The sequence below is a fragment of the Hibiscus syriacus genome, unplaced genomic scaffold (genome assembly GCF_006381635.1).
Source record: "Hibiscus syriacus cultivar Baekdansim isolate YM2019G1 unplaced genomic scaffold, ASM638163v2 tig00004072_pilon, whole genome shotgun sequence".
NCBI lineage: Eukaryota > Viridiplantae > Streptophyta > Magnoliopsida > Malvales > Malvaceae > Hibiscus > Hibiscus syriacus.
This window is the reverse complement of record NW_024061998.1, coordinates 1,411,952-1,426,180: the sequence shown is the minus strand read 5'-3', so window position 1 is coordinate 1,426,180 and position 14,229 is coordinate 1,411,952. Positions and strand designations below refer to the sequence as shown.

Genomic DNA, 14,229 nt, shown 5'->3' with positions numbered 1-14,229 from the left:
ATTTGATTTAATGAATTTGGATTGATTTGAATATTGATTCAATTACCAGTGGCGACGAGAATGATCAAGATCATTTATTGAGAGGATTGAGACTTAAGAATAACAATGTTAACTTGTATCCAGAAGGGTAGCAAACCCCTTTTTTAACTCGTAATATGCACAATGATGCCATCAGGTCCTTCAATGCATCAAAACATCAAAGCTCAAAAAAGTCATCCAACTTCATCCGTTTTCTCCCCGGAAGGTATCAAAGAATTCAACCATTGCTTCCATGGGGCATCCTCTTGTTGCTCGACCCACGACAAGAAACAACTATCCAACAAGCAGAATAAGTTGACATACAGAAGTTGGTATCTTACTGGTATGTATTGAAAATTTGCAAACTGAACAATCGGCCATAACCCTCCTTCGAGAATGAATGCCGGGACAAAATCTCCTTTACATCTTTGATTTGGGGAACACTATTTCCAGCAGAAAATCCCATGTAAGTGAAAAATACAAGTAAATCCAATGGCCCAAAGATAAAACCATCGACTGCGACTTTAGTACCCACGAAACGGAAAGAATTTGGCCGTAGGTGAAGTCGCAACCTTATGCATCGGTCCAAACCTTCGTACCTACAAATGTTACCAAGAAGTTAGAGTTTCCAACACAGGGTTTGCATATAGAAAACAAATTGAGCATGCAAATTTTAACCATGAAAAATTTGGTCACCTAGTTCAACTTAAAAATAAAAAATGAAGAAGTAGCTACCACAAACATTCTTAAATGTTTTCCGATGCATGGTGATCATGTAATACAAACTCTAAGATGCAAAAAGCAAGCATCAAACATTCTTAAATTACCAGTAATGACCAACTGGTCCAACAAATCCGAACCCGAACAAGCTTGTAGTAGCCACTCGTTTTCCAATTAATCTTTAAATTTTTATCCTTTTCCTGATACATACAAAAAACAGCAAGGAAATTCATTCTACTGAAAGAAATAAGCTACAAAAAAGAATCACAAAATTAAAGATGCTTAGATAAACACAAGACAGAATGCAATGTCTCCACTGTAGACATCTTTACAAATTACAATAGTTAAATTATTTCTGAGTGATTAGCTTTATACAGTAGGAATAACCGGGATTTAATCTAAGGTAACTCCACAATCTCGCTTTTCATTGCATCTACGTTACTCAAAGTTCTGGTGAGAATGTCGGATACTGGCATGTGTCCAACAAAAGGTATGTTCAGTTCTTAACAAAGTTTCCATTTACTTGAAAGGTCTTTGAAGGATCATGTTCCCATACCCATGTCTATATGTAGGATATGGATGTCGCCGTAGACATCTCTCCTTCAAGAAAAATGAAGAGTCGGAATAATGAAGCATAGCAGGTCAGAGCTAGCCTAAAGGTCATGAGGTCGAAAACGTGGTAATTGATGCAAAACTCAGCTAGCAAGCAAAAGAAAGGCCATCTTTAATGCATGTAATCAACAGAGAAAATGATTCCTTTTCTAAAGAATTCAAACCAAGAAAAATGCAATAAATCATTCAAATAATGCAAGCTTGCTTGTTCTAAATGTTCATAAAATTGGCAGATTAAAAGCAAGAGCAACAAGAATCAACATATAACCTCAATTACTGAGAGAAATGCCAAGAATGTAAAACCCACAAAAAAATGCTTCTATGGTTACTTCCCATAAAGAAGATACCAATTTCATCAGGGGATCAATTACAATAATAATTCAATGGCATCAAGAACAATATCAAAATTCACCGAAAATCAGAAAAGTCAAACTCAGGAAAATACTGTGAATTAAAGAGTACCCAGATTTTTAAAGTAGGAAATATTATGGCTTCTGATTGTACCTGAAGATGATGGTGTTTCTTGGCGGTTGAGTGATTAATGGTTTGAGCAGCTATATCACCAAAACCCCAAATCAAGCCCGAGCTTACAACCCGTGTCTTCACTGGGTGGATTGCCAAACAATTTTGATAAAATTTCCACAACTTCAACATTTCTTTCTTTTACAACAGAAATGATCAAAGGGATCGAGAAAAAGAAAATTGAAAAGAGCATTCAGAAACCCCGGATCTAAGGATTAATCACAGCACTTCATTTTACAGGGGACTGAGTAATGGAATCAAAGAAAGACCATTTATTTTCTTCTGATTTCTGTTTCCAAAGACAAACCCCTTTTTCAGCCAGGTTGAAATATCAAAACAGGTTTATGTTTTCTTCTTCCCTGGGCCCGAATATGTCAAATCTTTGCTTTTTTATTTATTTATTTATTCTTGTTTGGGTTTAACTTTAAAACTCTTAAAATTTCAAAGCCAGCCCAGCCCTGTCAACCTACCGTTCTTTCTCACAGGATAACATTATGCCATTTTCCTTTATTGCAAAAAGCAAATTGTTTTAGAGAAAATAACCTCAGTCACAAAAAATGCCTTATAATATATGATTTTAATCAATTTTTTTTGGATTTGCCAAAATGACCAACAAAATCGCAATGCGAAATAAAAATCGCAACGCGATCTCCAGAATCGCAAATCAATTCCCAGAATCGCAACGCGATTATGAAGAATCGCAATGCGATAGTACAAATTCTTATTGCGATTTTCCAGAATCGCAATGCGAATATGAAAATTGCAACGCGAACATATAAATCGCAACGCGATTCTGACTATCGCAACGAGTATCCGTAAATCGCAACAACAATACGTAAAATCGCAACGCGTATCCGTAAATCGCAACGCGTATATGTAAATCGCAACGAGAATACGTAAATCGCAACGAGAATACGTAAATCGCAATGCGTATCCATAAATCGCAATGCGAATACGTAAATCGCAATGCAAATCTGTAAATCGCAACGAGATTCTGACTATCACAATACTGAATTTCAAATTCGCAACTCGATTTCTAAATTCGCAACAGGTTTTAATTTCGCAACACAAATATTTTGGGTATATAACTACGCAACAGCAACAACTCATAACCTAAATCCCTAAATCGTAACTCATTCCATCTCCATCTATCACTCTCTCCGGCGACATCCGTTCCTATATCCAACGACATCCTTCCCCATCCGGCAACAGGTTTTAGTTTCGCAGCTCGTTTGTTTAGTAAATTAATTTACAATAATGAAATCATCTAATATTGATCATGTTTGGATAGATTTGTGTTTTGGAGGGTCATGGGAGAATGTTCATGGCGTTTTACAATATATGCCTTTACCCATGAATCTTCAACTAAAACTGTCATTAAAAAAGTTAACTTATGAAACTCTAATGTTACGTGTTGCAAATAAATTGAATTTAGAGCCCCTAAGTGGATTTAGGCTATCTTATCAGAGAAATGGTAAAGTTTATTTGTTAACCGACAATGAAGATGTTGAACGATTCATTGCTTACATTAGTGTTTCAAGTGATGATGTTACATTGTATGTTGTTGAACCTAGAAGTAGTGAAGTTGGGTCAGTAGCGGGTAGTAATCAACTAAGTTTTTCAACCCCAGTTTATGGTGCTCAAAATTTAATGGTTCCACCACAATTTCATCACTAAGCAAATATCGTTTCACCACATTTCCAATACCAAACACAATCTCAAAACCCACAACCTTTTCCTAATCCAAATCCAATCAACTTTCAGCATCAAATTCCGGTTTTCGTATTGACCAGTTAGACGATGATGAGCCAACAGAAAAAATTGTGAGTACTAGTCAGTATTCGAAATTTGATCTTGGTCAATACCCGGACTTTGATCTTGGTTAATACTCGGATTTTGATGATTTTTCAGAAGAAGAAACAGACCCTGTGTGTAATGATTTTGATATTGGTCAATACCCGAATTTTGATGATGAAACAGCCGTTGTCGAGGAAGATGTTGTTGATGATAATGAGGAGGAAGTTACGACTGTAAATGAACATGTTGAACATCCATTCTGTAATTCATATAACACTGAAGAAGAAATCCCCAAAGAAAAGTCCCCGAAGAAAATGCCACGGGAGTATAACTGGAATATGCCAGAATTACTTCAGATACCGGAAGAAGAGTTGGTAAAGATAGCAGTTGATTGTTACACAAAAATTATTCGTATCAAGAAAGATTATTGTTTTGATACAAAGGAAGACTTGAAGATAGCTTTGTATACAAAATGTGTGGAAGATGGCTATCAACTAAAAGTTAACAAATCAAGCAAAGATCGTTTCGAAACAAGGTGTATGATTGACAAAAACTGTATGTGGCGTATGATTGCAAAGGGGATAAAAGATTGCGAAATGTTTCAAGTTAGGACTTTTATTGATAAACATACATGTTCAAGAACCCAAGTTTTTCCTCACTATAGACAGGCAAACAAAAAGGTGTTGGGTGGTTTTCTGGCTGAGTTAATGTTTTTGAATGGTAGGGTATATCGGGGACATGAAATTATGACTGACATGAATGCTCGGTTCAAGATTAGTATCTCATATTCTCAAGCTTGGAGAGCCAAATGTTATGCCTTGGAATTGTTGAGGGGGTCGCCAGAAGCATCGTTTGCCCAACTGCCGGCTTATTGTCACAATTTAAAGCTGAAAAATCCTGGGTCGGTAACTCATATCAAAACAGATAGAGATGGACGCTTTGAGTTGCTTTATCGCCATTGGTGCTGCGGTTAGTAAATCAATATATTTTGTTGACTCATTTTTGTTAGTTACATGCATTTCACATTTAAATAATTATATTTCTTGTGTATATGATTTTGTAGATTCGTTCGTTTATTAATTGCATGCGCCCAGTTATTATAGTTGACGGAGCACATTTAAAAGGTCGATACCTTGGAGTAAACTTATTAGCAGTAGCCATGGATGCTAACAATGGGATACTGCCAATAGCTTACGGGGTTGGCAAATCTGAAACCTCTGATTCATGGACATGGTTTATGGGGCATCTTAGGGATTGCATAGGTCCTATTAGCAATCTGACAATCATATCCGATAGGGCAAACTCAATTGACAACGCTGTTAGAAGGTGTTTCCCAGATGCTTTTCATGGACTTTGTGGGTGTTCATTGTATAGAAATCTAAAATCAAGGTCTGTTGGTATAAAAAATCACAAATGGACATACTGGAAGGCTGTAAAAGCTTATCGGGAAGTGGATTTTAATAAGCATATAAACTATTTAAGACGTGTTTTGCCTCAGTGTGCTCAAGGGTTTGAAAGATGGTCAAGAGTACATCAACTTGGAGCAAGATATGGTTTCATGAAGTCTAATAGTGCAGAATCAATCAACGCTCTAAGTCATCATTCCCGGAAATTACCCATTACTATGTTAATGGAGTTTTTTCGAGCCTCTATTCAATAGTGGTACTACAAGAAAAGAAACCATGCAGGTATTATTTCTTTAAATTCGTAACTTATCATATATTTTACTAAGTATTATTTATTTAAATTTACAGGAACATTGGAACATCGTGTTACACCATGGACAGAAAAAAAGATAACGAAACGTGTTGTGAAGTCAACGTCATGGAGAGTTGAACCATATTCAAACACTTTGTTTGAAGTACTGGATAATAACTTAAATGGGCTTGTCGATCTAAATGCAAAGACGTGTAGTTGTATGAAATGGCAAACATCTGGTTATCCGTGTGGCCATGTTATAAAAGTTTCTCTTCATCTAAACCAAGATGATTCAAGCGCATACGCTATGGATTGCTACACTACATAAGTATATCGAGAGACTTATGGCGAGATTGTCTACCCTATTCCACATCCTTCTGAGTGAGACATACCAGATGAATTACAAACAGTTTTGCCACCAGCCATGGATAGAAGGCTACCTGGCCGACCAAAAAGTCACGATCGTATACCGTCTAAGGGTAAAGAGAAGAAGAGATCGACATGTAGTCGGTGCAAGGAAAGTGGTCATACAAGGTTGACATGTGGATCACCAGTGCCATCGCAATCATCTTTTCCTCTACCAAAATATGGATCCTCATCAAAATCCAAAGCTCATATGGTGTCAAGCAAAAGACAATCAAAATCGCAATCATCTTTAAAATCCCAATCACAACCGGCTTTACCTTTTGGGACTGTTAACTTAGGTGATTTTTAAATGCAAACGTTGTATTATGTGGATTTTATGTGTGAACTTTTAACATTTTCAGTTAGGCATGTATTAGTAACTTGAGTTTGAAAATTGCTATGATCTGTTCAGTTGTTATCACTTATTAGGCATTCATTTGACTATCGCAACACGGAAATGACGTTCGCAATCATCTTAATGTCTATCGCAACGCGGAAATTACTATCGCAACGAGAGAATCGCAATGCAAAATGAAAATCGCAACGTGAAAATCGCAACGCGGAAATGACTATCGCAATGCAAAATGAAAATCGCAACGAGAGAATCGCAATGCGAAATGAAAATCGCAACGAGGGAATCGCAATGCGAAATGAAAATCACAACGCGAATTTAGTTTCGCGTTGCGATTTTAGTTTCGCGTTGCGATTCTCTCGTTGCGATTTTCATTTCGCATTGCGATAGTCATTTTTTCCTTCAACATAATGCAGATTGAAATCAACAAAATCAACCATTACATTTCAATCAATTAAACAAGCACAAATAAGAATTATGTTCACATCAATTAAACAAATCAACTTTTACAAATCATCTTTTACAAATCAATTAAACAATAAAAAAATAAGCAATAATTCTTATTTCCTCATCTACTATTGAATCAACTTTTACAGCCATACATCATTTTCACGCAGCTCACTTCTGAGATTAACCTGCAGAAACCAAACATTTGCTCAAACAACACTTTCTACACATCTAAAACCTACAAACAACAAATTATTGAATTCTAGGTACTTAACCAAACATTTTCAAACCAAAAGCCTAAAAACTTACCAATTGTTTATGGACACTTTCATAACGCGGATGCAGGTAGGCAGCGTCTCGCATATATCGCTCTAGCCATAAAATGCCAAAACCACATGCCTACTGCACCTCTATCTCTATCGGTGGGAGGTAGAAAATGTGTATTTCCTGTCGTCAAACGCTCCAAGCACATGCATACGAGAGGACCACAATCCCCTCTGGCTTCCTTCGTTTGTTGTGGTGCCGTCTCGTCTCTGCTAACTGTAATATTGAGCTTCTTTGGCTTCTTGTTTCCAGAACGAGTCCAATAATTTATCGCATCCAAGAATTTAGCCAAATGAGAGCTCCATCCCTTAATAATATCTCTTAAATCAGCTAATGATATGTAATTTATCATGCTGTCATATACTATTGCCTTAAGGGATGGGAGCTGAAGCTCGACGATAAGCCAATGTTTACTTTCCAAAACAGGGATAAACACCTGCAATCATAAGTAATAATTCATTCATTTTCGCACTTATTTGTGAATACCTTTAAACTCAATCTAAAATAAATACTAACCTTATCGACCTCCCACCATGCAGGATAAAGTTTAGCTTGTCCATTGCCCAACGCAAATGATTCATCTCGTTGATTCTTCAAGTGAACGACGTTAAAAGACGTCGGTATAATTGTATATCATGTATTTCTTTTATTTTTCTTAAGTTTCCTAATTATTAGAAGACGTGACACCCACGCATCGATATGCTGTTTTACAAAAAAAGACATATATTAGTGATTTACATAAATTTAAAAAAAAATAATCAAATTGAAATATAAGAAAAATATAAGACTTACCCCTCCATCGAAATAGCCATTGTCTTCGACCCCTAATAATACGCCCCACCAAGACCGATCAAGCAACAAATAGATATCATCGTTGAGCTTGCATATGTCAGTGAAACACCTCTGGCTCCGCTCATGTCATATGTCAGTGAAACACCTCTGGCTCCGCTCATGTAGATAAAAATCAACTGCGGTCTTAGCCCAAAGGGTGTTATCCAGAATTGTGTCCGGTAGTTGTCTCCTTTCCACTTCAGATACCGGAATGGTACTACCGGTAACTCATACGAGAGCCAACTCTCATCCATCATGTCGGCACGTCAGAGGGTTTCTCAAGAATCTTACATATAACGCCATGTGAATCGGGCTCTTGAATGGTGAGAGGGACCTCTTCAACGATGACAGTGGCCTCTTGAACGGTGGGAGGGGACTCTCGAGGAATGATAGGGGCCTCTTCAACGATAGGAGTGGACTCTTGAGGATGACAGGAGTCGGGCTTCTTCTTGCGGTGTCTTCGCACTATTGGGGTGTACGGAGACTTAATAGCATGTGCACGCCGTCTGATGCGTGAACTCCGTCGTGCAAGAAAAACCCGACGTAAAGCATCCACCTTATCGGGCCGCTAAATAAATACAAAAATCAGTAAATAAACAGACATGATATTTAAACAGTGAAACAAAGACAAATATGTTTCAAACTTGCATTGTATTCACCCAAGTCATTATTCTATCATAGTTCACAAAATGCATCAGATAACAAAGACAAATATGTTTCAAACTTGCAACACTGTCAAGTTAGTATTTGTCTTTGTCTATTGGTTGAAGTAATGCAATTCATTCAAGTTTCAATTGCAGAAGAAGAATAGTTTCTGGAACTTAAATCGCAACGAAATAGCCATGTCTTCGACCCCTAATAATACGCCCCACCAAGACCGATCAAGCAACAAATAGATATCATCGTTGAGCTTGCATATGTCAGTGAAACACCCCTGGCTCCGCTCATGTAGATAAAAATCAACTGCGGTCTTAGCCCAAAGGGTGTTATCCAGAATTGTGTCCGGTAGTTGTCTCCTCTCCACTCAGATACCGGAATGGTATGGCCGGTAACTCATACGAGAGCCAACTCTCATCCATCATGTCCGGCACGTCAGAGGGTTTCTCAAGAATCTTACATATGACGCCATGTGAATCGGGCTCTTGAATGGTGAGAGGGACCTCTTCCAACGATGACAGTGGCCTCTTGAACGGTGGGAGGGGACTCTCGAGGAATGATAGGGGCCTCTTCAACGATAGGAGTGGACTCTTGAGGATGACAGGCGAGTCGGGCTTCTTCTTGCGGTGTCTTCGCACTATTGGGGTGTACGGAGACTTAATAGCACGTGCATGCCGTCTGATGCGTGAAACTCCGTCGTGCAAGAAAAACCCGACGTAAAGCATCCACCTTATCGGGCCGCTAATAATTAAATACAAAAATCAGTAAATAAACAGACATGATATTTAAACAGTGAAAACAAAGACAAATATGTTTCAAACTTGCATTGTATTCACCCAAGTCATTATTCTATCATAGTTCACAAAATGCATCAGATAACAAAGACAAATATGTTTCAAACTTGCAACACTGTCAAGTTAGTATTTGTCTTTGTCTATTGGTTGAAGTAATGCAATTCATTCAAGTTTCAATTTGCAGAAGAAGAATAGTTTCTGGAACTTAAATCGCAACGTGAAAAATGACTATCGCAACGAGAGAATCGCAATGCGAAATGAAAATCGCAACGCGATTATAGTTTCGCGTTGCGATTTTCATTTCGCGTTACGATTCTCTCATTGCGATTTTCATTTCGCGTTGCGATTCTCTCGTTGCGAATTTCATTTCGCGTTGCGATAGTCATTTTTCACGTTGCGATTTTAAGTTTCGTGTTGCGAAAGTCAACTATTTCTTCTTCTGCAAATTGAAACTTGAATGGATTGCATTACTTCAACCAAAAGACAAAACAAAGACAAATACTAACTTCAGAGTATTAAAGAATACACAGTTTAGCAGAATTGGCAGCTATCGAACAAATTTACTTTCAACCAAAAGACAAAACAAAGACAAATACTAACTTCACAGTGTTAAAGAATACACAGTTTAGCAGAATTGGCAGCAACCGAACAAATTACTTTCAACAAAAAAGACAAAACAAAGACAAATACTAACTTCATAGTGTTAAAGAATACACAGTTTAGCAGAATTGACAGCAACCGAATAAATTTATTTCAACCAAAAGACAAAACAAAAGACAAATACTAACTTCACAGTGTTAAAGAATAAACAGTTTAGCAGTATTGGCAGCAACCGAATAAATTTACTAAGCAATCTAAGTGAAATGGTTATCTAAGTGAAATTATGAGTAAATTTAGCATCAAGTTAAATATGGAAATCTTAAACTTACCTCGTTGCGTAGAGTATGAACTCATTCTGCAACGATACTACCATCTCACGTAGAGCGGCAACCTCACCACGTAAAGTAGACACCTCCATACGCCATGCACCATCGTTATCGCGTAGAGTACCAATCTCCTCACGCAAGGCATTGACCTCATCAGGTAACTCCCTTGACTCATCCCGTGGAGGTGGAGGTGGAGAACAGGGAGATAGAAGTCGTGGCATCTTTGTCGGTCGCCTATCATGAGGTGATGGTGGAGAAGAGGCTCGATGATGTGACGGGATATGTGATGGCTCTCGTTGTAGAGGTGTATAGTCGGGTCGATCAGGTGATGGCTCTGGGTGAGGTGATGGCTCTCGAAGTGGAGGATGTGGAGGCTGCTCATCATTCGTGCCATAAAAAAACACTGACTAGCTTGCCACCAATCAGTGGCAAGCTCAGCCTCCGTGGGTGTCAGTCTCTGTAATGGAGTGTTGGCCTCCTAAAAATATAAAAACTCAACACAAGTTAAACGTCTACTATTAATAACTTGTTTATATGATAGTATTTGTTAACTTACATTATTTATTGTCGCATATGGTATTAAGTCTTCCCAATCCAACAAACGTTTCCTCTTCCAGGAAATAGCCCTAGGAATATCATTTGAAGTTTTGAATGCATATGTCCGCATGCTGGGGAAAACCTCGAATATCCAAATCTACAAACAATATAATAACAAACATGAGTAATTGTTAAATAATTAATTATAATTTTGAAAACATTATATAGAATTTCTTACCTTAAAGGCCTAAACAAAGCCTGACAAAGTGTATTTCGACCTATCGCCACGCAAACTTTTGCGGTCATCAAAGGCAGACGACAACTTAGTCCAGGTAGCTTTCCATATATACGAACCCCACGGAAACAGATTCCATGCATTTAGGTCCTCTACCAATAATATTAGCTCCTGAGGAATAGGTTGTCTAGCCTCTCTGCCTAAAAAGCCGGCATACACAAGTACTAGAAGGCATGCTCAGACAACATCGACGTCATTCATCCGAGTAAAACCATCTTTCTTATTAAACAATTTCTTCAGGTCTTCGACGTGTAAGTTCGGCTTCTCTATTGACTCATCAGGAAAAACCCGGGATAACCATGATGGGCGGGTGATATGAAAAGTGTACCGGCCTACATCATCGTGTCCGAATCGTAGACCAGTGATTAAGCAGAACTCCTTCCGCCCAAAACAAGTATACGCCGGTGGAAAATGAAACCATATCTCTTCCTCACCACGTTGTATACTGTCGGGTAGATCGCTAGTCATGGTCTGAAGCCACAAATGGGTCAAATTAACATCTCCACCCGGATGCTGTACTCTCAGCCATGGCCCGAAGTAGGTTTCCTCAAACAATTTTCTTTGTGCAGGTGAAAGCTTCGAAGCAATTGTAGTGGCTAGGCTAACTTTATTCCTTAATGTCAATGAAGCCGAAAAAAATTTCTACAAAAACAATAAACATACCAAGTTAGATATACCAAAAACTACACTGTGAAGATATACCAAAAACAATAAACATAAAGAGTAGTAGTTTATTCTTGAAACTAAAATTTACAACACTGTTTTGTCTTTTGGTTGAAATGAAAATCGCAACGAGAGAATAAAAATCGCAACGCGGAAATGACTATCGCAACGCGAAATGAAAATCGCAACAAGAAATTAAAATCGCAACGCGAAATTAAAATCGCAATGCGATTTTGGTTTCGCGTTGCGATTATCTCGTTGTGATTTTCATTTCACGTTGCGATTCTCTCGTTGCGATTTTCATTTCTCTCGTTGCGATAGTCATTTTCGTGTTGCGATTTTCATTTTCATGTTACGATTTTAAGTTTAGAAACTATTCTTCTTCTGCAAATTGAAACTTTAATGGATTGCATTACTTCAACCAAAAGACAAAACAAAGACGAAAACTAACTTCACAGGGTTAAAGACTAAACAGTTTAGCAGTATTGGCAGCAATCGAATGAATTTAATAAGAAATCTAAGTGAAATAGTTAATTTATTATTGAAATTACCAGTAAACTTATCATCAATTTCAATATGAAAAACCTAAAATAATTCAAAAATTTCAAAATAAAAATAATTAAAAAAACTAACCCTCGGAGGTTGATTTTCCATTTCTGAATGATTGTGAGGGATTTCTGACCGTGAATGGTTGTGAGGGATTTCGTCGGAGATGGGGACGGATTTCGCCGTAGAGAGTGAGAGATGGAGATGGGACTGAGTTGTGATTTTTTTAGGTTTTAGGTTATGAGTTGCGATTACGAGATATATTGTGGACGGTTCAGTGTTCCGATAATTAATATTCGTGTTTTGAATTAAAAAATAAAATACGCATAGCGATTATATTGGCGCTTTAAAAATCGCGTTGCGATTTACGTATTCGCATTGCGATTTACGGATACGCATTGCGATTTACGTATTCTCGTTGCGATTTACAGATACGCGTTGCGATTTACGTATTGTCGTTGCGATTTTACGTATTGTCGTTGCGATTTATGGATACGCGTTGCGATTTTACGGATACTCGTTACGATAGTCAGAATCGCGTTGCGATTTATATGTTCGCGTTGCGATTTTCATATTCGCGTTGCGATTTTCCAAAATCGCAATGCAAATTTGTACTATCGCATTGCGATTCTTCATAATCGCGTTGCGATTCTGGGAACTGATTTGCGATTCTGGAGATCGCGTTGCGATTTTTATTTCGCATTGCGATTTTGTTGGTCATTTTGGCAAATCCAAAAAAAGTTGGTTAAAATCGTATATTATAAGGCATTTTGGTCACTGAGGTTATTTTCTCATTGTTTTATTCTAATTTCTAATGGTAGAAAGACCTCTTAAGTTCCTTTAAATTTCAAATCTGTGAAATTTGCCCCCTTTCAAGAAATGAGGAGCAGTTTAGTCATTGTCAATTTTGGAAGTGAACAATTATGGACAACTAATCACATATTTAATGTTTTCCACCCATTTTAAATTATTTTGATTGACGTGATACTAAATTTAACTTTTAATATTTATATTTTATGTCAATTTAATTTAATTTTTTAATTTTTTTAATACTTTATAAATATAGTTAAATTTTAATTAATTTCAATATTTTTTTATCATTTTATAAATTTTAATATGTTTTTAAGTTTTTTACTATTTTATGTATTTTTGTTAATTTTATAGATTTATTTTAAAAATTAAAAAATACTTTGATTTTTTTTTTGTGAGAGTTACCACTTTACTTATCTATGAAATTGTCAATGATCAAAGCATGTGTACATCAGCTTGTAATCAATTTTTTTAGATATTCAAGTTGTAAAAGTTTAAATAAAAAAAGTAAATTACTTATACAATTTTATTGGAAAACTAAATAACTATATTCAATTAATTTTAAATTAAAAATATTTTTAAGTTAACTCGAATTTTATTCACTCGTAATCACTTTTTTATACAAATTTTTTTTTATTTATATATATATATATATATATATATATTTCATATATGAATTCAATTCTTGCATAAGTTTCTATATAGCAGAAAGTAAAAAAAATAGAAAATCGACAGCTTTTGACGTACTCATTAATATTTGAGATAAAAAAATTGAAGGAGAATTTTGAATTTTATTATTACTCTAATACAAGTTGATTCTATATAAATAAAATATATTCAATGAATGAAAGTATATTTAGATTAATAAACGACGGTTGAAGACTGTTTTTATAAAAGTGGTGAAATTTTAATGCTTTATAAATGTTTTTAAATTTTAAATTTGTATATTTATAGTTTATGTAACACTCTAAATTTGATTGAACTTAAAGTGTCACATTGTACTACCGAGGCATCCATTGAATTTCGAAATCTGTTTATTTTCTTTTAAAACATACACAATAATATCATACAACATGTAAAACAGTGATATAAACATTTTACAAACTGAAGCTCCGTAACTCATAATTTAAACCCAAAATAATACATCTCATTGTTTTATAAAATAAAAACACAAGTAAGGTTCTCTGAATACACATACCCACTAAAAGCTACCATACAATACTATGATGGCAATGCTGGAAGTCCTGTTGCGACGGTACTCCATGAACTGCCCAA

The 14,229-nt window shown here is 36.3% G+C and overlaps 1 pseudogene; it reads right to left on the bottom strand.

The window, feature by feature from the left end:
• Positions 1–195: 195 nt before the first annotated feature.
• Positions 196–2,209, bottom strand: LOC120188669 (annotated as a pseudogene).
• Between the last annotated feature and the right edge of the window lie 12,020 nt (positions 2,210–14,229).